The sequence below is a fragment of the Narcine bancroftii genome, unplaced genomic scaffold (assembly GCF_036971445.1).
Source record: "Narcine bancroftii isolate sNarBan1 unplaced genomic scaffold, sNarBan1.hap1 Scaffold_166, whole genome shotgun sequence".
Classification (NCBI taxonomy): domain Eukaryota; kingdom Metazoa; phylum Chordata; class Chondrichthyes; order Torpediniformes; family Narcinidae; genus Narcine; species Narcine bancroftii.
The window spans coordinates 2,828,789-2,854,380 of NW_027211901.1; the positions used below are offsets into that span (position 1 = coordinate 2,828,789).

At 45.7% G+C, this 25,592-nt stretch overlaps 1 protein-coding gene and 1 long non-coding RNA gene across 2 annotated transcripts in view; one reads left to right on the forward strand and one right to left on the reverse strand.

Moving 5' to 3' along the window:
* Positions 1 to 22,804, reverse strand: part of LOC138750560 (uncharacterized) — a 120,001-nt gene extending 97,197 nt beyond the window's left edge. Inside the window, exons 1-2 of the long non-coding RNA XR_011349385.1 lie at positions 22,674 to 22,804; positions 10,490 to 10,618 (exon numbers count right to left, since the gene is read on the reverse strand). This is a non-coding gene — a long non-coding RNA (uncharacterized lncRNA). The remainder of the gene's footprint in view (positions 1 to 10,489; positions 10,619 to 22,673) is intronic.
* LOC138750556 (endogenous retrovirus group 3 member 1 Env polyprotein-like) overlaps positions 1 to 25,592 on the forward strand; it is a 474,937-nt gene that overhangs the window by 357,347 nt on the left and 91,998 nt on the right. The window lies entirely within an intron of this gene.

A 25,592-nucleotide genomic window follows, 5' to 3' on the forward strand; every position in this document is an offset into this window, starting at 1 on the left:
GCAGAACAGTGGGTAAACAAAGGGAGCAGGGGAAACGGATTGTAAGAAGTGGGGAACCGTGTGGAAAAATGCAGAACAGAGGGGAACCAAAGGGAGCAGGGGGAATGGATTGGTGAAGTGGGGAACCGTGGGGAAAAATGCAGGACAGAGGGGAACGAAAGGGAGCAGGGGGAACGGATCTGAAAAAGTGGGAAACCGTGATGAAAAATGCAGGACAGAGGGGAACGAAAGGGAGCAGCTGGAATGGATTGTAAAAAGTGGGGAACCGTGGGGAACACTGCAGGACAGAGGGGAACCAAAGGGAGCATGCGGTACAGGTTGGAAAAGGTGTGGAATCGTGGGAAACACTGCAGAACAGAGGGGAACCAAAGGGAGCAGGGGGAACAGTTTGGAAAAAATGTGCAGAACCATGGGGAAACTGCAGAACAGTGATGAACCAAAGCGAGCATAGGAACAGATTAGAAAAAATGTGGAGAACCGTGGGGAACAATGCAGAACAGAGCGGAACCAAAGGGAGCAGGGGGAACTGCTCAGAAATGTGGGGAACCGTGGGGAACAATGCAGAACAGAGGGGAACCAAAGGGAGCCGGGGGAACGGGTTGGAAAAAGTGAATAACCGTGGGGAACACTGCAGGACAGAGGGGAACCAAAGGGAGCATGGTGTACAGGTTGGAAAAAGTGGGGAATCGTGGGGAGCACTGCACAATAGAGTGGAACCAAAGGGAGCAGGGGAAATGGATTGGAAAAAGTGGGAAGCGTGGGGAACACTCCAGAACAGAGGGCAACCAAAGGATGCAGGGGGAACAGACTGGAAAAAGTGGAGAACCGTGGGGAACACTGCAGAACAGAGGTGAACCAAAGGAAGTAGGGGGAACGGAATGGAAAAAGTGGGGAACCATGGGGAACACTGCAGGGCAGAGGGGAACCAGAGGGAGCAGGGGGTACAGAATGGAAAAAAAGTGGAGAATCGTGGGGAACACTGCATATAGAGAGGAACCAAGGGGAGCAGGGGGCACGGATTGGAAAAATTGGGGAAGCGTAGGGAAAACTGCAGAACACAGGAGAACAAAAGGGAGCAGGTGGAACAGATTGGAAAAAATGTGGGGAACCGTGGGTAAAACAGCAGAACAAAGGGGAGCCAAAGGAGCAGGGGGGACAGATTAGAAAAAAGTGGAGAATTGGGGAAAACTGCAGAACAGTGGGGAACCTAAGGGAGCAGGGGAAACAGATTTGAAAAAGTGGAGAACAGTGTGGAAAAATGCAGAAGAGTGGGGAAATAAAGGTGGAGGGGGAACAGATTGTAAAAATTGGGGAACCCTGTGGAAAAATGCAGAAGAGTGCGGAACCAAAGGGAGCAGGGGGAACGGATTGGAAAAAGTGGGGAATCGTGAGGAGCACTGCACAATAGATTGGAACCAAAGGGAGCAGGGGAAAGGGATTGGAAAAAGTGGGGAAGCGTGGGGAACACTCCAGAACAGAGTGGAACCAAAGGGAGCAGGGGGAACAGATTTGAAAAAGAGGGGAACTGTGGGAAAAACTGCAGAACAGAGCTGAACCAAAGGAATAGAAGGAACGGATTGGAAAAAGTGGGGAACCATGGGGAACACTGCAGGAAAGAGGGGAACCAAAGGGTGCAGGGGGTAAAAGTTGGAAAAAGTGGGGAACCTTGGGGAACACTGCAGAACAGAGGGGAACCAAAGGGTGCAGGGGGAACAGCTCGGAAATGTGGGAAACCGTGGGGAACAATGCAGAACAGAGTGGAACCAAAGGGAGCACGGGGAACAGATTGGAACAAGTGGGGAATCGTGAGGAGCACTGCACAATAGATTGGAACCAAAGGGAGCAGGGGGAACAGATTGGAAAAAGTGGGGAACCGTGGGAAACACTGCAGAACAGAGCTGAACCAAAGGAATAGAAGGAACGGATTGGAAAAAGTGGGGAACCATGGGGAACACAGCAGAACAGAAAACCAAAGGGAGCACGGGGAACGGATTGAAAAAAGTGGGGAACAGAGTGGAAAAATGCAGAACAGTGGGTAAACAAAGGGAGCAGGGGAAACGGATTGTAAGAAGTGGGGAACCGTGTGGAAAAATGCAGAACAGAGGGGAACCAAAGGGAGCAGGGGGAATGGATTGGTGAAGTGGGGAACCGTGGGGAAAAATGCAGGACAGAGGGGAACGAAAGGGAGCAGGGGGAACGGATCTGAAAAAGTGGGGAACCGTGATGAAAAATGCAGGACAGAGGGGAACGAAAGGGAGCAGGGGGAACAGATTGGAAAAAGTGGGGAAACATGGGGAACACTGCACGACAGAGGGGAACCAAATGGAGAAGAGGGAACAGATTGGTAAAAGTGGGGAAATGTTTGGAACACTGCAGAACAGAGGGAAACCTAAGGAGCAAGCAGAACAGATTGGAAAAATTGTGGAGAACCGTGGGGAACAATGCAGAACAGATCGGAACCAAAGGGAGCAGGGGGAACAGCTCGGAAATGTGGGGAACCATGGGTAACAATGCAGAACAGAGGGGAACCAAAGGGAGCCGGGGGAACGGGTTGGAAAAAGTGGGGAACCGTGGGGATCACTGCAGAACAGAGGAGAATCAAAAAGAGCAGGGGTAACGGATTGGAAAAAGAGGGGAACAATGGAGAACACTGCAGGACAGAGGGGAACCAAAGGGAGCAGAGGGAAAAGATTGGAAAAAATGTGGAGAACCGTGGGGAAACTGCAGAACAGCGGGGAACCAAAGGCAGCAGGGGAAACAGATTGGAAAATGTGGGGAACCATGGGGAACACTGCAGAACAGATCGGAACCAAAGGGAGCAGGGGGAACAGCTCGGAAATGTGGGGAACCGTGGGGAACAATGCAGGACAGAGGGGAACGAAAGGGAGCAGGGGGAACGGATCTGAAAAAGTGGGGAACCATGATGAAAAATGCAGGACAGAGGGGAACGAAAGGGAGCAGGGGAACAGATTGGAAAAAGTGGGGAACCATGGGGAACACTGCAGAACAGTGGGGAAGCAAAGGGAGCAGGGGGAACAGATTGAAAAAAGTGGGGAACAGAGTGGAAAAATGCAGAACAGTGGGTAAACAAAGGGAGCAGGGGAAACGGATTGTAAGAAGTGGGGAACCGTGTGGAAAAATGCAGAACAGATGGGAACCAAAGGGAGCAGGGGTAATGGATTGGTGAAGTGGGGAACCGTGGGGAAAAATGCAGGACAGAGGGGAACGAAAGGGAGTAGGGGGAACGGATCTGAAAAAGTGGGAAACGTGATGAAAAATGCAGGACAGAGGGGAACGAAAGGGAGCAGGCGGTACAGGTTGGAAAGGGTGTGGAATCGTGGGAAACACGGCAGAACAGAGGGGAACCAAAGGGAGCAGGGGGAACAGATTGGAAAAAATGTGGAGAAACATGGGGAAACTGCAGAACAGAGATGAACCAAAGGGAGCATAGGAACAGATTAGAAAAAATGTGGAGAACCGTGGGGAACAATGCAGAACAGAGCGGAACCAAAGGGAGCAGGGGGAACTGCTCAGAAATGTGGGGAACCGTGGGGAACAATGCAGAACAGAGGGGAACCAAAGGGAGCCGGGGGAACGGGTTGGAACAAGTGAATAACCGTGGGGAACACTGCAGGACAGAGGGGAACCAAAGGGAGCATGGTGTACAGGTTGGAAAAAGTGGGGAATCGTGGGGAACACTGCACAATAGAGTGGAACCAAAGGGAGCAGGGGAAATGGATTGGAAAAAGTGGGAAGCGTGGGGAACACTGCAGAACAGAGGGCAATCAAAGGGTGCAGGGGGAACGGATTGGAAAAAGTGGAGAACCGTGGGAAACACTGCAGAACAGAGGTGAAGCAAAGGAAGTAGGGGGAACGGAATGGAAAAAGTGGGGAACCATGGGGAACACTGCAGGGCAGAGGGGAACCAGAGGGAGCAGGGGGTACAGAATGGAAAAAAAGTGGAGAATCGTGGGGAACACTGCATATAGAGAGGAACCAAAGGGAGCAGGGGGAACGGATTTGAAAAAGTGGAGAACAGTGTGGAAAAATTCAGAAGAGTGGGGAAACAAAGGGAGCAGGGGGAACAGATTCTAAAAAGTTGGGAACCCTGTGGAAAAATGCAGAAGAGTGGGGAACCAAAGGGAGCAGGGGTAACGGATTGGAAAGAGTGGGGAATCGTGGGGAACACTGCAGGACAGAAGGGAACCAAAGGGAGTACGCGGAACAGATTGGAAAATTGGGGAATCGTGAGGAGCACTGCACAATAGATTGGAACCAAAGGGAGCAGGGGAAATGGATTGGAAAAAGTGGGGAAGCGTGGGGAACACTCCAGAACAGAGTGGAACCAAAGAGAGCAGGGGGAACAGATTGGAAAAAGTGGGGAACCGTGGGAAGCACTGCAGAACAGAGCTGAACCAAAGGAATAGGAGGAACGGATTGGAAAAAGTGGGGAACCATGGGGAACACTGCAGGAAAGAGGGGAACCAAAGGGAGCAGGGGGTAAAAGTTGGAAAGAGTGGGGAACCTTGGGGAAAACTGCAGAACAGAGGGGAACCAAAGGGTGCAGGGGGAACAGCTCGGAAATGTGGGAAACCGTGGGGAACAATGCAGAACAGAGTGGAACAAAAGGGAGCAGGGGGAACGGATTGGGAAAAGTGGGGAACGGTGGGGAACACTGCAGAACAGAGGGGAACAAAAGGGAGCAGGGGAAACGGATTGGAAAAAGTGGGGAACCATGGGGAACACTGCAGAACAGTGGGGAACCAAAGGGAGCAGGGGGAACGGATTGAAAAAAGTGTGGAACAGAGTGGAAAAATGCAGAACAGTTGGTAAACAAAGGGAGCAGGGGAAACGGATTGTAAGAAGTGGGGAACCGTGTGGAAAAATGCAGAACAGAGGGGAACCAAAGGGAGCAGGGGGAATGGATTGGTGAAGTGGGGAACCGTGATGAAAAATGCAGGACAGAGGGGAACGAAAGGGAGCAGCTGGAACGGATTGTAAAAAGTGGGAACCGTGGGGAACACTGCAGGACAGAGGGGAACCAAAGGGAGCAGGCGGTACAGGTTGGAAAAGGTGTGGAATTGTGGGAAACACTGCAGAACAGAGGGGAACAAAAGGGAGCAGGGGGAACAGATTGGAAAAAATGTGGAGAACCATGGGGAAACTGCAGAACAGAGATGAACCAAAGGGAGCATAGGAACAGATTAGAGAAAATGTGGAGAACCGTGGGGAACAATGCAGAACAGAGCGGAACCAAAGGGAGCAGGGGGAACTGCTCAGAAATGTGGGGAACCGTGGGGAACAATGCAGAACAGAGGGGAACCAAAGGGAGCCGGGGGAACGGGTTGGAAAAAGTGAATAACCGTGGGGAACACTGCAGGACAGAGGGGAACCAAAGGGAGCATGGTGTACAGGTTGGAAAAAGTGGGGAATCGTGGGGAGCACTGCACAATAGAGTGGAACCAAAGGGAGCAGGGGAAATGGATTGGAAAAAGTGGGAAGCGTGGGGAACACTCCAGAACAGAGGGCAACCAAAGGGTGCAGGGGGAACAGACTGGAAAAAGTAGAGAACCGTGGGGAACACTGCAGAACAGAGGTGAACCAAAGGAAGTAGGGGGAACGGAATTGAAAAAGTGGGGAACCATGGGGAACACTGCAGGGCAGAGGGGAAGCAGAGGGAGCAGGGGGTACAGAATGGAAAAAAAGTGGAGAATCGTGGGGAACACTGCATATAGAGAGGAACCAAAGGGAGTAGGGGGAACGGATTGGAAAAAGTGGGGAAGCGTAGGGAAAACTGCAGAACACAGGAGAACCAAAGGGAGCAGGTGCAACAGATTGGAAAAAATGTGGAGAACCGTGGAGAAAACAGCAGAACAGAGGGGAGCCAAAGGAGCAGGGGGGACAGATTAGAAAAAAGTGGAGAATTGTGGAAAACTGCAGAACAGTGGGGAACCAAAGGAAGCTGGGGAAATAGATTTGAAAAAGTGGAGAACAGTGTGGAAAAATGCAGAAGAGTGGGGAAACAAAGGGAGCTGGGGGAACAGATTGTAAAAAGTGGGGAACCCTGTCGAAAATGCAGAAGAGTGGGGAACCAAAGGGAGCAGGGGGAATGGATTGGAAAAAGTGGGGAAACGTGGGGAACACTGCAGGACAGAGGGGAACCAAAGGGAGCACGCGAACATATTGGAAAAAGTGGGGAATCGTGAGGAGCACTGCACAATAGATTGGAACCAAAGGGAGCAGGGGAAATGGATAGGAAAAAGTGGGGAAGCGTGGGGAACACTCCAGAACAGAGTGGAACCAAGGGGAGCAGGGAGAACTGCTCAGAAATGTGGGGAACCGTGGGGAACAATGCAGAACAGAGGGGAACCAAAGGGAGCCGGGGGAACGGGTTGGAAAAAGTGAATAACCGTGGGGAACACTGCAGGACAGAGGGGAACCAAAGGGAGCATGGTGTACAGGTTGGAAAAAGTGGGGAATCGTGGGGAAAACAGCAGAACAGAGGGGAGCCAAAGGAGCAGGGGGAACAGATTATAAAAAAGTGGAGAATTGGGGAAAACTGCAGAACAGTGGGGAACCAAAGGGAGCAGGGGAAACAGATTTGAAAAAGTGGAGAACAGTGTGGAAAAATGCAGAAGAGTGGGGAAATAAAGGGAGCAGGGGGAACAGATTGTAAAAAGTGGGGAACCCTGTGGAAAAATGCAGAAGAGTGGGGAACCAAAGGGAGCAGGGGGAACGGATTGGAAAAAGTGGGGAATCGTGGGGAACACTGCAGGACAGAGGGGAACCAAAGGGAGCACGCGGAACAGATTGGAAAAAGTGGGGAATCGTGAGGAGCACTGCAGGAAAGAGGGGAACCAAAGGGAGCAGGGGGTACAGAATGGAAAAAAGGGGAGAATCGTGGGGAACACTGCATATAGAGAGGAAGCAAAGGGAGCAGGGGGAACGGATTGGAAAAAGTGGGGAAGCGTAGGGAAAACTGCAGAACACAGGAGAACCAAAGGAAGCAGGTGGAACAGATTGGAAAAAATGTGGGGAACCGTGGGGAAAACAGCAGAACAGAGGGGAGCCAAAGGTGCAGGAGGGACAGATTAGAAAAAAGTGGAGAATTGGGGAAAACTGCAGAACAGTGGGGAACCAAAGGGAGCAGGGGAAACAGATTTGAAAAAGTGGAGAACAGTGTGGAAAAATGCAGAAGAGTGGGGAACCAAAGGGAGCAGGGGGAACGGATTGGAAAAAGTGGGGAATCGTGGGGAACACTGCAGGACAGAGGGGAACCAAAGGGAGCACGGGGAACAGATTGGAAAAAGTGGGGAATTTTGAGGAGCACTGCACAATAGATTGGAACCAATGGGAGCAGGGGAAATGGATTGGAAAAAGTGGGGAAGCGTGTTGAACACTCCAGAACAGAGTGGAACCAAAGGGAGCAGGGGGAACAGACTGGAAAATGTGGGGAACAGTGGGAAACACTGCAGAACAGAGCTGAACCAAATGTATAGGAGGAACGGATTGGAAAGAGTGGGGAAACATGGGGAACACTGCAGAACAGAGGGGAACCAAAGGGTGCAGGGGGAACAGCTCGGAAATGTGGGAAACCGTGGGGAACAATGCAGAACAGAGTGGAACAAAAGGGAGCAGGGGGAATGGATTGGAAAAAGTGGGGAACTGTGGGGAACACTGCAGAACAGAGGGGAACAAAAGGGAGCAGGGGAAACGGATTGAAAAAAGTGGGGAACAGAGTGGAAAAATGCAGAACAGTGGGTAAACAAAGGGAGCAGGGGAAACGGATTGGAAGAAGTGGGGAACCGTGTGGAAAAATGCAGAACGAAGGGAACCAAAGGCAGCAGGGGGAATGGATTGGTGAAGTTGGGAACCGTGGGAAACACTGCAGAACAGAGCTGAACCAAAGGAATATGAGGAACGGATTGGAAAAAGTGGGGAACCATGTGGAACACTGCAGGAAAGAGGGGAACCAAAGGGAGCAGGGGGTAAAAGTTGGAAAATGTGGGGAACCTTGGGGAACACTGCAGAACAGAGGGGAACCAAAGGGTGCAGGGGGAACGGATTGGAAAAAGTGGGGAACTGTGGGGAACACTGCAGAACAGAGGGGAACAAAAGGGAGCAGGGGAAACGGATTGGAAAAAGTGGGGAACCATGGGGAACACTGCAGAACAGTGGGGAACAAAAGGGAGCAGGGGAAACGGATTGAAAAAAGTGGGGAACAGAGTCGAAAAATGCAGAACAGTGGGTAAACAAAGGGAGCAGGGGAAACGGATTGTAAGAAGTGGGGAACCGTGTGGAAAAATGCAGAACAGAGGGTAACCAAAGGGAGCAGGGGGAATGGATTGGTGAAGTGGGGAACCGTGGGGAAAAATGCAGGACAGAGGGGAACGAAAGAGAGCAGGGGGAACGGATCTGAAAAAGTGGGGAACCGTGATGAAAAAAGCAGGACAGAGGGGAACGAAAGGGAGCAGCTGGAACGGATTGTAAAAAGTGGGGAACCGTGGGGAACCAAAGGGAGCAGGCGGTACAGGTTGGAAAAGGTGTGGAATCGTGGGAAACACTGCAGAACAGAATGGAACCAAAGGGAGCAGGGGGAACAGATTGGAAAAAATGTGGAGAACCATGGGGAAACTGCACAACAGAGATGAACCAAAGGGAGCATAGGAACATATTAGAAAAAATGTGGAGAACCGTGGGGAACAATGCAGAACAGAGCGGAACCAAAGGGAGCAGGGGGAACTGCTCAGAAATGTGGGGAACCGTGTGGAACAATGCAGAACAGAGGGGAACCAAAGGGAGCCGGGGGAACGGGTTGCAAAAAGTAAATAACCGTGGGGAACACTGCAGGACAGAGGGGAACCAAAGGGAGCATGGTGAACAGGTTGGAAAAAGTGGGGAATCGTGGGGAGCACTGCACAATAGAGTGGAATCAAAGGGAGCAGGGGAAATGCATTGGAAAAAGTGGGAAGCATGGGGAACGCTCCAGAACAGAGGGCAACCAAAGGGTGCAGGGTGAACAGACTGGAAAAAGTGGAGAACCGTGGGGAACACTGCAGAACAGAGGTGAAGCAAAGGAAGTAGGGGGAACGGAATGGAAAAAGTGGGGAACCATGGGGAACACTGCAGGGCAGAGGGGAAGCAGAGGGAGCAGGGGGTACAGAATGGAAAAAAAGTGGAGAATCGTGGGGAACACTGTATATAGAGAGGAACCAAAGGGAGCAGGGGGAACGGATTGGAAAAAGTGGGGAAGCGTAGGGAAAACTGCAGAACAGAGGGGAACAAAACGGAGCAGGGGAAACGGATTGGAAAAAGTGGGGAACCATGGGGAACACTGCAGAACAGTGGGGAACCAAAGGTAGCGGGGGAACGGATTGAAAGAAGTGGGGAACAGAGTGGAAAAATGCAGAACAGTGGGTAAACAAAGGGAGCAGGGGAAACGGATTGGAAGAAGTGGGGAACCGTGTGGAAAAATGCAGAAGAGTGGGGAACCAAAGGGAGCAGGGTGAAAATATTGGAAAAGGTGGGGAACCATGGGGAACACTGCAGGACAGAGGGGAACCAAAGGAAGCATGGTGTACAGGTTGGAAAAAGTGGGGAATCGTGGGGAGCACTGCACAATAGAGTGGAACCAAAGGGAGCAGGGGATATGGATTGGAAAAAGTGGGAAGCGTGGGGAACACTGCAGAACAGAGGGGAGCCAAAGGAGCAGGGGGAACAGATAAGAAAAAATTGGAGAATTGGGCAAAACTGCAGAACTGTGGGGAACAGTGGGGAAGAATGAGTAACAGTGGGGAACAGAGAGTAACAGTGGAGACCAGTGGGGAACATTTGGCGAACATTGGAGAATGTGGGGAACAGTGGTAAAAAGTGTGTGACAGGTGGGGAACAATGGGGAACAGTGGGGAACATGTAAAAAAGTTGGGGAACTGTACTATGGAGGGCAGAAGTGGGGAAAATTGAGGAATGGAAGGAAGGGATGGGGAACAGTGGAGATCTCTGCGGAATAGTTGGCAACAGAGGGGAATAGTGGGGAGCAGTGGGGAACGGATAGCGAACTGTGGAGAATGGGAGAACAGTGGAGAAAAGTGGGGAACAGATTGGGAAATGAGGGGAACAGTGGGGGACCATGGTGAACAGTAGTGAAAAGTGGGGAACTGGTGGGAAACAGCAGGCGGAACAGTGGAGAACAGGTGTGGAATAGGTGAAGAACAGTGGGAAACAGTTTAGAACAGATAGGGAACTGATGGGGAACTCTGGGGACTTGTGGGAACTGTTGGGAGGGCAGGAAGGTACATATATACAGATTTGAAATATGCATTTGGAGTGGTACACACATTTAGGAAAATTTGGAAAGAACGAGGGATGATAACAACAAGAGGAAAAGAACTGGCTCATGAGCAACTAACTGAAAAGACTTTGGAAACATTAATCAGACCAGAAAGAATTGCCACAGTATATGTACCAGGTCATCAGAAGGGGAACTCACCAAAAGCACAAGGAAATCGGATGGCTGATGAACTGACCCAACAAGCGGCACGATCAGGAAAAGTACATCCACCTGATGGCTCTGATACCTCTCAAAGAAGGGCTGAAGAAGGTCCTATCTTTTCCCTCCCTGAAGAAGAAAAAAATGGAAAAGATGGGAGCAAAGAAGACGGAAAATGGTGGCTCCCCGATGGAAGACAATTGTTAAATAAAGAAATCACCCAGCAGATACTAGGAGAACTACACTCAGGCTCCCACTGGGGAGTGCAAGCACTGTGTGATGCATTCTTACAAACTTATGCCTGCAGAGGAGTCTATATCCTAGCAAGACAGGCAGTGAACCGCTGTGTGATCTGTTTAAAGGTTAATAAGAAAGTTATGAAAGCTATGCCTGGAGGAGGACCACCTTTAGCAATCTGGCCATTTCAGCGGATACAAGTGGATTTCACCAAACTCCCTAAGGTCCAGTGATGGAAATTTCTACTAGCAGTAGTGGACCATTTCACGAGATGGGTTGAAGCGTTCCCCACCGTCAATGCCACTGAACAAGCATATAATTCTGGAAAAAATTGTACCCCGATATGGAATAGCCGAATCCATCAATTCAGATCGGGGAAAGCACTTCGCTTCTAAAATTTACAGCCTGGTCTGTGAAACCTTAGGGATAAAATGGAAGCTGCATACTCCAAGGCCTCCAGAGTGGAACAAATGAATGCCACTTTAAAAATGCAAATTACATAACTAAAAGAAGAGACTAAATTACCCTGGACCAAGTGCTTACCAATAACTCTTCTCAGAATTCGGACAGCCCCATGACAAAACATTAAAATATCCCCTTACGAGATGTTATTTGGACTCCCATATTTGGGGCAGATAGAAGGAATACCTACAGTCAAAAATAATGATGTGTTTTTAAAGAATTATTTACTGGCAGTCTCTCGTTCTCTTGCAGATTTAAAAGCTAAGGTTCTGCTGGTGCAGAGCCCACCTCTGGATTTCCCTATCCACTCTGTGAATGCTGGTGACTGGGTCCTGATCAATTCATGGAAAGAAGAAAAGCTTCAGCCCCGGTGGAACAGACCATATCTAGTACTATTGACCACAGAAAAATCAGACTGAACAAAGGAAAAGGGGTGGACACATGCTGAAAGTTAAATTAATGGGCCCCAACAGTATCAGATAGATGTTTTCGCTGTAAGAAGGAAACGGGAACAACAGTAGATTTCAATTTGGGCATGTGAGAAAGTGGAAAAGTTTTGGGAAGATCTAAGTCAGGTATTAAATAAAATCACAAAAAATAACATATCAAAAAATCCAGAGATCTTTCTTCTAAGTAATATAAGAAGTAAAGAACGTGGCCTCGATTTGGATGAAGCGCAAAAAAGATTTATTATGATAGCCTTAGCTGTAGCAAGAAAATGTACAATGTCAACCTGGAAATCAGAAGATCGCCTGAGAATACAGTAATGGTACATGGAAATGAATAAATGTATTCCATTGGAAAAATAACATATAATTTAAGAAATAACATCACAGTATTCGAACAAATTTGGGAACCGTACATGGAAAACAACAGGTCCTACCGCGGACCACCACCCCTTAAAATGACAGAATGAGAAGTAGACGAAATGAACTGACCCAGTGTGTAAAAGTAGATTACACAATTTTCTTGTCTATTTCATTGTGTGATGACATTGTTTCATGGGTTTATTGCATTGTATATGTTGAATGTTTAGTGGGTGGGGAGGGGGGTGGGAAGGAGGGAGGGAAGGGAGGGGGGAAAAGGGGAAAAAAATGACACTATATATTCTAGAGGGAAACGTTTGTGGGTATTTTGGTGAATATGACTCAAAGTGTGAAGAAAAAAAAACTTTAAAAAAAGAATAAAGGGACCTGTGTTCCCACCACCAGCCACAGAAGGAAGGAAAGAGGAGTAAAAAGGAACAGAAAAGAAAACTACAATAATGAAACTTTTCCGCTTACTATTTCAATTTGACTTATACATATCATAACTTTGCGTGATGAACCTAAAAATTATTTTATCTCTCTATGTACTAACTATGCTAAGAACCAAAATCAAACAGATTGTTGGGTTTCTGCGAAAATACCACACCATGGCAAGTCAGGAGTCCCCTTAGTAGCAATCCCTCTCTCCCTACACAAATTATTTGATATATAGACCTTGCCCAGCAACAGTGATCCAACCACTGAAGATAAATACAAAGGGTGGTCGATACGACCAAAACCAACAAAGTCACCAACTCCTCAGTCTGGAGAGTTGCTTCCTTTTGAGAAACCAACTAGGAGTTTACAATTTCATGAAGAATTGGACCGTCACATGACTGTGAATCCCGCACCCGGTAAAGGGCACATATTGGGTGTGTGGACGTAAAATTTATTCATGGTTACCTGGAGAAAAGGAATGTTGGAATCAGACAAAAGGATTTATATTGACCTGTACACCTAAAGGTTGGAGTGGATGTTGTTACCTGGCTTACTTAATTCCCCATGTCCGTTAACTTAAACAGCTACCTGTGCTAGGCTTGTCCCATGGGAAAAGCAAAAGGGTGACTGAAGGAGATCGTCTCATGTGGAGGTTTTTCCCAACATATGGAGCTGCACAAAGTGCGGTTGAGATTCAAGAATAGCAGCCACCCTAGATGAACTAGTAAATAATACGAACCTGGTACTTCGGGAAGTCCAATCCCAAGTCCGGGCAATAAATACAGAAATGGCCACCATGCAACTCACAGTCCTCCAAAAATGCATGGCCCTTGGTAGAGAGAGGGGGGACTTGTGCTTTAATTGGTTCTGAATGTTACACATACATCCCGGATGAATCAGCTAATATCTCGGATTTGGAGGTCCATATTAAAAAGTGTAGAGAGGAGACTAGAGATAAATATGAAAAAGGAGGTGATTGGACATGGGGAGATTGGAAATTCGGAGGTTGGCGGCCATAGTTAATGAACTTTGCTATATCTGGTTGAATGATTCTAGTGGGCTTATTGATTGGATCAGCCATCCTACGATGTTTTATCATGAGATCCATTTGCTCAGCTATTGGAGCGAAGCAGGTGGTATTAAAAAATCCCATGGCAGATGAACAACGACAAATTCAACTCGTACAATTTGAGGAAACAAAAGGTGAACAATAATGCAGTTTAATCAGAAATACATGATAAAGAGAAAAAAGGAGGAATTGTGAAAAATAGGTGAATGTGATTAAACTCGCACCATTCTGTGATAAGTGATGGAATGCAAAGTATGTAGATAAGAGCTTGAGAGTAGACAGTACTAGCCAGTGGGCCCCTTCTTATCTCAAGCCCCAAGGATGCAAGGAACTGGTTCAGGTTGGTACAGTGACCTAAGGTAGTCTATAGCTAGTACTGCGATTGCCTCATAGAGACATGAACAGGCAATGTATGAAGAGGGAAGAACTGAGCGATACCTGGATTGATGGAAGGGAGAAGGAGAATGTTATAATGTATTGGGATTCTGATTGGAAGAAGGTAAATGAAGGTGGGGTGATGTTGAGCGCGGGACTGTACAAAAGAGTGATGATTCTGAACTTATGGTATGTCCCCAGACCAGGGACACCCGACTCTGCAGACTCGAAATAAATATGCACCTGTTCTTCAAAACTTTGTCTCCAGAGTAAGAATTGTGAACACTTTATATTTCATGGTGGGGAATGGATGGTGAACAGTGGAATACTGTGGGAAACAGTGTGGAAAAGTGGGGCACAGTTGGAAAACAGATGAGCTTCTGCTGGTCAACAATGAGGAACCATGGGGTACGTTGGGAACAGTGCAGAACATTGTTCCCCACTGTTCTCCTTTCCTCATTGATCCCCCCCCCCCGCTCCCCACTATTCCCCTCCGATCCCCATTGTTCTACAGTGTTACCCACGGTTCCACACTGATCTCCAGCTGTCCCCCCGGTTCCATTCTGTTCCCTACTTTTCCCCACTGTTCTGCATTATTCCCACTGTTCCCCACTTTTGCCCTCTGTTCCCCATTTAACCCACTGTTCCCCATCAACTGTTCTGCACTGTTGCCCATTTTTCCCAATGTTCTCCACTGTTCCCCATCTGTTCCCCATATATACCTCTGTTCCCCAGTGGTTCACACCTGTTCCTGACTATTCCCCACAGTTCCCCACTTTTCCCCTCTGTTCTCCACTCTGCCCCTCTGTTCCCCAGCTGTTTCTCAACAGGGGGAAGAATGAGGAGCAGTGGGGAACAGAGGGGCATAGTGGGGCACAGTGGAGAACAGGTGTCGAACAGTGGAGAACAAGCAAGTAACAGTGGACAAATGATGGTAACAGATGGGGAACAGCTGGGAACAGAAGGGAAAAGTCGGGATTAGTGGAGAATAGTTGGGGAATAGTGGGATAAATGTGGAATGGGGACAGCTGGAGAACAGTGGGGAGCAGGGTGGAACAGATGCAGAATAGTGGGGAAAAATAGGGAACAGTGTGGAGCAGGGGGTTCAAATGGAGAACTGGGGAACTGTGGGGAACAGTGGGAAGCAGATTAGGAAATGATGGGGAACACTATGGACCCATGGAGAACAATGGGGAACAATGTCAACACTATGGAACAGTGGGGAACTGTGAAGAACTATGGGGAAGAGGGGAAGAATGAGGAACAGAGAGGCACAGTAGGGAGCAGTGTAGAACTGTGGGGGGGAAGATTGGGGAAAATGGGCAACAGGGCAGAAACAGAAACATAGAAGATCGGAGCAGGAGTAGGTCATTAGGCCCTTCGAGCCATCTCCGCCATTCAATGAGATCATGGCTGATTTTAAAGTTCAGTAGCCCGTCACCGCCTTCTCTCCGTTACCCCGAATTCCCTTATACTGAAGAAAAATATCCAATTCCCTCTTAAATATATTCAATGAACCTGCCTCTACTGCCCTCTGTGGCAATGAATTCCACAGATTCACCACCCTCTGGGTAAAGAAATTCCTCCTCATCTCGGTTCTAAATGGTTTGCCTATTATCCTCGAACCATGGCCCCGGGTTCTGGACTCCCCCACCATTGGAAATATCCCTTCCCATCCATTCTGTCCAGTCCTGCCAGAATTTTTTATGTCTCTATGAGATCCCCTCTCAATCTTCTAAACTCCAGAGAGTACAATCGCAAATTGTGCAATCTTTCCTCAGAAGTTATTCCTGTCATTCCAGGTATCAGCCTGGTGAATTGCCTTTGCACTCCCTCCATTGCAAAAACATCCTTCCTCAGATAAGGCGACCAAACCTGCACACAATACTCAAGGAGTGGTCTCACCAGGGCTCTGTACAACTGCAGTAAGGTATCCTTATTCCTATACTCAAATCCTCTTGATATGAAGGCCAACATACCATTTGCCTTTTTAACCGCCTGCATGCTCGCCTTCAGTGACTGGTGCACAAGAACCCCTAGGTCTCTCTGCACTTCCCCATCTCCCAATCTATTGCCATTCAAAAGTAATCTGCCCTCTGGTTTGTATTACCAAAGTGGATAACCTCACATTTATCCACATTGTAGTACATTTGCCATGTATCTACCCAGTCCCCCAATTTATCCAAATCACACTGGAGCTTCCTGACCCCCTCTTCTGTGCACACAACCACTCCTAGCTTAGTGTCGTCTGCAAATTTGGAGATATTACATCCAATCCCCTCATCTAAATCATTAATGTAAATTGTGAACAGCTGGGGTCCCAGTACAGATCCCTGTGGCACCCCACTGGTCACCGCCTGCCACTCAGAAAATGTGCCGTTTATCCCAACCTTCTGTCTTCTATCTGCCAGCCAGTTCTCAATCCACATCAATACTTTGCCCCCAATCCCATGAGCCTTGATTTTGCATGCCAGTCATTTATGTGGAACTTATCGAGGCCTTTTGGAAATCCAGGTACACCACATCCACTGGCTCTCCTCCATCTATTTTACCTGTCACCATCTCAAAGAATTCCAATAGATTTGTCAAGCACGATTTACCTTTTGTAAATCCATGTTGACTCTGTCCGATTCCTTCTCTGCTAGTCATATGCTTCGCTATTACATCCTTAATAATGGATTCCATCATTTTGCCCACTACTGATGTAAGGCTCACTGGCCTATAATTCCCCACTTTTTCTCTACCCCACTTTATAAATAGTGAGGTAACATTAGCTACCATCCAATCCATGACCTTGAGTCTATCGAGTTCTGGAAAATAATTTTAAAGCATCTACTATCTGAATGTCCACTTCTTTAAGTACCCTAGAATGTAGATTATCAGGCCCTTGGGATTTATTGGCCTTCAATCCCTTCAATTTTCCCGACCATGTCCTTAGAAATACTGATTTATTTCAGCTCCTCCCTTGTATGTTTCCCAACATCCTTCAGAGGTTATTTGTATCCTCTCTTGTTAAAACAGATCTAAAGTAAGAATTTAATTGGTCTGCCATTTCCTTATTCTCCATTATATATTCCCCTGATTCTGACTGAAAGGGACCTACTCTGGATTTCACCAATCTTTTCCTCTTGACATATCTATAAAAGCTTTTGCAGTTGGTTTTTATGTTTGCCGCAAGCTTACTTTCATAATTTATTTTTCCCTCTTGATTAATCCCTTTCTCCTCCTTTGCTGCATCTTGAACTGTTCCCAGTCTTCGCATTTGGTACTTTTTTTGGCCAATTGAAATGCTCTCCCTTTGGACCTAATGCTGTCTCTAATTCCCCTTGTTATCAACGGTTGAGTCACCTTTCTTGGTTTACTTTTATGTATAAACGATTTCTGCAATTCTTCCATTAGATCTTTGAATGCTTTCCATTGTCTATCCACCGTCAACACCTCCCCCCCCCACCCCATAAACCACCCAATCAATCTTACTCAACTCCCGTCTCATACCATCATAATTCACTTTATTTAAATTCAGGACCCTGGTCTCGGTTATTATTTCTTCACTCTCCATGTTGAGTGAGAATTCAATCATAGTGTGATCGCTCCTACCCAAAGGGCATCGTACAACAAGATTGCAGATTAGCCCCTTTTCATTGCATAATACCCAGTCTAAAATGGCCTGCTCCCGAGTTGGTTCCTCGACATATTGGTCTAGATAACCATCCCGTAAACATTCAAGGAAATCTTCCTCCTCAGTATTTTTACTAATTTGACTAGTCCAATCGATATGTAAATTAAAGTCTCCCATAATGACAGCTGTTCCCTTATTACACGTTTCTCTAATTTCCCTTATTATGCCTTCCCTCACCTCTACATTACTATTTGGAGGCCTATAGACCATCTCCACCAACGTTTTCCACCCCTTGCTATTCCTCAGTTCTACCCATATAGATTCCGTATCTTCCGAGTTAATATCCTTCATGTCAATTGAGTCGGTTCCTTCTCTCACCATCAAAGCTACCCCATCCACTTTTCTTTCTTGTCTACCCCTCCTAAATATTGTATACCCCGGAATGTTAAGTTCCCAGGCTTTCCCACCTTGCAGCCATGCTTTGTAATCCCAATCAAATCGTATTTATTTGTCTCAATTTCCACAGCTAATTCATCTTCCTTGTTCCTAATGCTTCTTGCATTAACATATAAAGCCTTCAGATTTGCTTTCTTCACCCTCGTTGCTCTTTCTGATTTTTACTTTCACTGCCTAACACAACTTTTCCTATTTTATCTTTCCTGTCCTTTGCTTATCATACAGGTTCCCATCCCAGTGCCAAATTAGTTTAAACCGCATCCGACGGCTGCACCAAACCTAGCTGCCAATATAGTGACACCTTTTGGGTTTAGGTGTAACCCATCCTTTTTGTAAAAGTAATGTCTTCCCCAAAAGAAACCCCAATGGTCCAAGAAGCCAAAACCCTGTTTTTTACACCACCCCCTCAGCCACACATTAATTTGTCTTAACCTTCCATTTTTGTCCTCACTTGCACTTGGCAGAACAGATGCAGAACAGTGAGGAAATGTAGGGAAGAGTGTGGAACAGGGGGGGACAGCTGGGGAACAGAGTGGACCCATGGGGAACAGTGGGTAATTCTGGGGAGCAGTGAGGAACAGATGGTGAACAGTGGAGAACTGTGAGAAACAATGTGGAAAAATGGGGCATAGATTGGAAACAGAGGAGCATCTGATGGGCAACAATGGGGAACCATGGGGTACAGTTGGTAACAGTTGGGATCTGTGGGGAACAGTGGGGAAGAGATGTGGAACAGTAAGGAAAAGTGGGAGAAATGGAGAACAATAGGGAACAGAGGGTAACAGTGGGGAACAGTTCAGGAACAGCTGGAGAAAAGTGGGGAACAGTGAAGAACTGTGGGGAACAGAGGGGAACACAGGGTAACAGGGGAGAGCAATGGGGAACAAAAGGCGAACATTGGAGAAAGTGTGGAACATTGGTCAAAAGTGTGTGACAGGTGGGGAACAGTGAGGAACAGAGGGGAACTGTTGGGGAACAATGGTGTATTGAGGGCAACAGTGGGAAAAAATTATGAATGGATGGAAGAGATGGGGAAAAGTGGGGATCACTGAGGAACAGTGGAGAACAGAGGTGAATAGTGGGGAGCAGTGGTGAACAGATAGCGAACTGTAGAGAATGGGGGAACAGTAGGGAACAGATTGGGAAATGAGTGGAACAGTGGGCAGCCATGGGGAAAAGTGGGGAACTGGTGGGAAACAGTGGGGAACCGTGGGAGACAGCTTTAACGTGATGTATGGCGCACTGAGACAGAAACTGTGACACCGGATTCAGATCAATGAGAAGGTTTATCAGTGATGAATGATAAACTGTGTCAGATACTGTGAAAACCAGGTTCACAGTGGGGAGAAGATTTATCAGTGATACAAAATAAACTCTGGCATATACTGTTATGCCGGGTTCACAGTGGGTAGAAGGTTTAATGGTGATGTATGGTAGATTGAGACGGATACTGTGAAACTGGGTTTACATTAGTGAGATAGTTTAACGTTGAGGTTCAATGAACTGTGACAGGTACTGTAACACCAGTTTCACAGTGTGGAAGAGGTTTAAAGGTGAAACGCAATACATTGTTGCAGATACCGTGACACAGAGTTAACAGTGGGGAGAAATTCTAATGGTGATTTTCGGGAGACTTAGGGAGATATTATTTCACCAGGTTCACAGTATGAAGAAGGTTTAACAGTGATGTATGTTTGACTGAGGTAGATACTGTGACACCATTTTCATAGCGGGGAGAAGGCTTAATGCTGATATTTGGTAGACTGAGGCTTGTACTGTGACACCGGGTACACAGTGGGGAAAAGATTTCATGGTGTTTTATGGGAGTCTGAGGTAGATACTGTTACACCAGATTCATAGTGGGGAGGTTCATCAGTGACGCATGATAAACTGTCAGATACTGCTGTGACACCAGGTTCACAGTGGGAAGGAGGTTTAACGGTTTTATACGATACACTGTTGCAGATACAGTGATACCGGTTTTACAGTAGTGAGAAGGTTTAACAGGTTTAACGATAAACTGTACCAGGTTCTGTGACACCAGGTGCACAGTGGGGATAAGGTTTAACATTGATTTAATGTAGACTGAGACCGATACTGTGACACCGGGTTCACAGCAGTGAGAAAGGTAATGTACGATAAACTGTGTCGGATAATGTGAAACCAGGTTCACAATGGGGTGAAGGTTTATCAGTGCTGTAAAATAAACTGTGGAAGATACTGTGACCCCAGATTCACAGTGGGGAGAAGCTTTAACGGTGATGTATGGCTCACTGAGACAGAAACTGTGACACTGGATTCAGATCAATGAGAAGGTTTATCAGTGATGAATGATAAACTGTCTCAGATACTGTGAAAACCTGGTTCACAGTGGGGAGAAGGTTTATCACTGATACAAAATAAACTCTGGCATACACTGTTGTACCGGGTTCACAGTGGGTAGAAGGTTTAACAGTGATGTACAGTGACGGAGCCGAATACTGTGAAACTGGGTTCACATTAGTGAGATGGTTTAACGTTGAGGTTCGACGAATTGTGGTAGGTACTGTGACACCACGTTCACAGTGTGGACGAGGTTTAAACGTGAAACGCGATACATTGTTGCAGATACCGTGACACAGATTTAACAGTGGGGAGACATTTTAATTGTGATGTTCGTTAGACTGAGGCATATACTGAGACTCTGGGTACACAGTGAGTAGAAGGTTCAACGGTGATTTAGGGGAGTCTGAAACAGATACCGTGACACCGGGTTTACAATGGGAAAAAGAATATAGGGTGATGAAAAATAAGCTGTGGCAGATAAACTGACACCAGGTTCACAGTGGTGAGTGGTTTAATGGTGATGACAGAAGTCAGAGGCAGATACTGTGACACCGGATTCACAATGAGGAGAAGGTTTTTCAGTGATGTACAATCAAGTGTGGAAGAGACTGTGACCCCAGGGTCACGGTTGGAAGAAGATTTAACTATGGTAGACTGAGGCAGATACTGTGACACTGGGTACACAGGGGGTTGAGGATAAACAATGATGTACGGTAAACTGTGGCAGATAAAGTGACACTGGTTTCACTGTTGGGAGAATGTTTAATGGTGGGATACAATAGACAGAGGCAGATACTCTGACACCAGCTTCACAGTGGGGAGATTGTTCAATGGAGATGTATGATAGACTGAGATAGATACTAAGACAATGGATTCACATTAGGAAAATGGTTTAACAATAATGTACGATAACCTGTGTCAGATACTGTAACAGCAGGTTCACACTGGGGAGAATGTTTAACGTGGTATACGGTAGACTTTGGCAGATTTTGTGACACCGAGGTCACAGTAGTGAGAAGGTATTTTATTGGTGATGTACGCTAGACTAGGGCAGTACTGTGACACAAGGTTTACAGGGGGAAAAGCTTAAACGATGATGAATGGTTGACTGAGTCTGATACTATGACACAACGTTCACAGCACGAAAAGGTTTAACCATAATGTACAAGAAACTGTGTCAGATACTGTGACACCAGGTTCACAGTCTGAAGAAGGCTTACTGGTGATGAATGCTAATTTGAGATAGATACCGTGACACTAGGTCCACAGTGAGGAGAAGCTTAAACGATGATAAATGGTAGACTGAGTTTGATACTGTGACACAAGATTCACAGGATGAAAAGGTTAAACAGTAATGTATGATAAAGTGTCAGATACTGTGACACCAGGTTCACAGTCTGAAGAAGGTTTAGTGGTAATGTATGGTCATTTGAGATAGGTACTGTGACACTAGGTCCACATTGGGGATAAGGTTTAACGGTGATGTATGGCGAACTGAGGCAGATACTGTGACACCGTGTTCATAGTGGTGAGAATGTTTAATGGGTGTACGATAAACTGTGGCAGATGCTGTAACACCAGGCTCACAGTGGGTAGAAGGTTTACTGGTGATGTAAGTTAGACTTTGGCAGATACTGTGACACCAAGTTCACAGTAGTGGAAAGCTTTAACAGTGATGTACTATAAACTGTGGAAGATACATTGACACCAGTTTCACAGTGGGGAGATTGTTTAACGGTGGTGTACGGTAGAGTGAGATCGATACTAAGACAATGGGTTCACATCAGTGAAAACGTTTAACAATAATGTGCAAAAAACTGTATTAGATACTGTGACACCTGGTTCACAATGGGAAGAATGTTTAAAGGTGATGTACGGTAGATTGAGGCAGATACTGTGACACCAGTTTCACAGGGGAGAAGGTTTAACAAGGATGTATGGTACAATGAGACATATTCTGTGACACTGAGTTCACAGTGGTGAGAAAGTGTAACAGTAATGTAAACTATAAAACAGTAATAAACGTTGTCAGATACTGTGACACCAGCTTCACAGTGGGGAGATTTAACGGTGATGTATGGTGCACTGAGACAGAAACTGTGACACCGGGTTCAGAGCAATGAGGAGGTTTAACAGTGATGTACGATTAACTGTGTCAGATACTGTGACACCAGATTCACAGTGGGAAGAAAGTTTAGTGGTGATGTGCATTAGAGTGAGGCAGATACTGTGACACCAGGCTCTTTGTATTGTTCATTTCTCTTATTTACAACATCTAATTTATATGCTCCATTTTTTTGTGGCAACTTCAAAACATTCCATAAACTTCTATTCTAATCAGATTTTGTTCATTTAAATAGGTCTCTTAAGTACGCCGCACAAAATTAAATTCTTTACTTGGATTTGGTTCAATGGCACTTCAGTCTGCTTCATTATTTTGTTAGACCCTCGCTTTGTGCTTTCTGCTTTGCCCAGCAGATTCACCAAATGGGCATCCAACTCTGTCTTCTCGGCTTGACCCAACATCTCCTCTGTAAACTTAAGCAAACCAAGGAGACCAAAGTTAAAATTTTCATATTTGCATTTTCAAAAACAAAAATGGCGCTGTGACATGCAGTTTCACATCATAATCCCACTTGCTAAACTTGCAAGCAAATGCAACACATCCTACAGCTGGAAAATTGCAATAGAACTGGTTGGTTAAAGCAAAGATACCTCCCAGTCACCCCATTAAATGCCTCCAAGTTAACAACAGGTTGCAACCCGACAGTTAAATACAAAGATCTGTATCAGGAAGATTAACGGGCTTTTAAAAAAAATCATTTCCACTATTGAAAGAAAACTCATCAGGGAACACCAGGCTCTTGTTGAACAATTCCTGTTGTTTTTCTCAAAATGGTTTGAATCTTGATTTCAAGCAGAGTCATTTGGTGAGATTGTTGGTCCAGAACAAACCCTGCCCACACACACCCTTAAATACCTGCAAAGTCCTGGCTCAGCTCTTCTCCACGCTAAAGCTATCAAAGCTTTCTGAAGAGATAACGGACTTCAGATGCTGGTACATTGAGTCAAAAACACCCTAATACTTCCCTGAAAAACACACCTCTCTCTGAAAACCAACATAAACCTTCCTGAACAGTAAACATTTACCTTTCGAGCACCATAGCCTGGTGAACTTTATATATGTTAAATTCTGGGCACAGTGTAAGAATGGCCTGCAACCAGTGTATTTGGAGGAATGAGACTGTGAACCAAAGAACTTTTCTGAACTTACACACACATTACACACATGTGCACTTAGAATTAGAAGGGGGTTAAGTTAGATAAAGTAAGTTCAAGTAGTAAAATAGTGATAAGTTAAAGTGTAATTCCATGTTCATGTTTAAAGATAATTAAAATCAACTTTTGTTTAAGTAACCATTTTTCTGGTGAATATCTATTGCTGCTGGGTTTTGAGATCCTCCGGTGTCATAACACTGCACCAAGCTTCTAAACAACCCTAATTTTTTAGGTTATGATAATAGTCCATTAAACGGTCCTGGCATCTTTTGAAAGTTATTAATTTACTCTTCAATATTTTTTTTGTAAATATCATTTAACTGTTGTGTATGTGTCGTTGGAGAATTCCTTTCCATTCAATCAGTATTAGAGTTTTTGATGCCGTATTTGAGAAAAGATGTGCTGGTGTTGGAGAAGGTTCAGAGATGATTTACTTGAATATCAGGAATGAAAGGGTTAGTGTATGAGGAACAATTGTTGACTCTTTGACTGTACTAGTTGGAGTACAGAAGGATAAGGGGGACCTAAGAGGCATTTCAAATGCTGGAAGATATGGCAAAGATGCTTCCCATGGTAGGTGATTCTACGACAAGAGAGCATAATTTCAGGATAAAAAGGTGATAAAACAGATGTGTAAAAATTGATTTTGTCAATGGGTTGTGAATCTGTGAAACTGAGGTCATTGGGTGTATTTAAGGCAGAGATTGACAGGTATTTGATTAATCAAGGAATCAAGTGTTATGGGGAGAAAGTTGGGCAGTGGGGCTGAGTGGAAGAATGGTGGAACAGACTCGATGGGCCTACTTCTGCTCCTATATCTTGTGATCTAAATCCTGTGGAAGACCTAGACAACCCTCCTCTTGTATTCTATTCATAGAAAACAGTCTGCATAGTGGTTTTATGTCATGTGAACACATTTCCGATTGAATCCCATGTTACAAGTGACCCAATGCAAATTCTGCATTGACAGGACTACAGCTTCCTCATTTTAAAAATTGTTATCGAGCAGCTCAAATGAGATTTCCTGCTTCCTTTTTTGAAAGGGAAACATTGCCATCAAATAAAATAGGAGAGAGAAAAGCAGAAGATGTGATGTAAAAGTGGGATTTGATATTAATGGTTGGTGATAAAGATACACTATTTTGAAACATTTGATTAATATCTGGAATAAAATAAATGATTAAATTGGTGTAAGTGAATGTTCATCACCTAGAATGGCTTTGATTCAAAATCATCGTATCTTTTTCAAAAGATCATCAATTTCTGGATAGCTGGTTTCGTAAGGGGATTATAAATGTGGAAGATTGTTATGAAAGGGGTCAATTAATGTCATCAGAGCAACTGAGTAATAAATATCATATAACTCATAGCAATCTTTTTTGCTATTTCTAACTAAGAACATATTTGAAGGATATGTTCGGACCAACCATGTTGTACTGAAATAAAAATTCCTCCTAGAGGAAATGTTAAAAAATTTACTTCGATGATGGCCTCTTCATTACAAGTAGGAACTTTTAAATGAGGAGTTCTTAAGTCGAGACAAAGGTGGGAAATGGATCTGAATATTGTGATTGATTGGCAAATATGGGTAGATCCATATAAGGATCTCAATGTAAGACATAAATTAGTTCAGTTTAATTCTTTTTACATCAGTAATGTAGCAGATGTCAGCAAGGATTTTATCTGAAGCTGCACTTGGAGTCAGGTGACTCAGGCAGTTGGATATGAAAAACTCTACAGGAAGATAATTTGGCCACAGAGATCACGTGATCCAAGGGAGTTGTATTAATTCACTTCAACTCAGCATTTTGGATCTATTGACCAGAGTTCCACACCGCAGCAGTGATGAAGGAATTCACAACTAGTTTTTTTTTCTTCTACAGTTACTTCTTACACCAGAGAAATTGAATAGAATAAAATCAGAATTATCAGATCAATGTTTTAGGTGTGGTGAAGATGTAGCAACTTCCTTGCATTCAACCTAGCTTTGTCCTTATGCAAGATCTTTTTGGGGAGAATTACAATTTTTTTGGAACA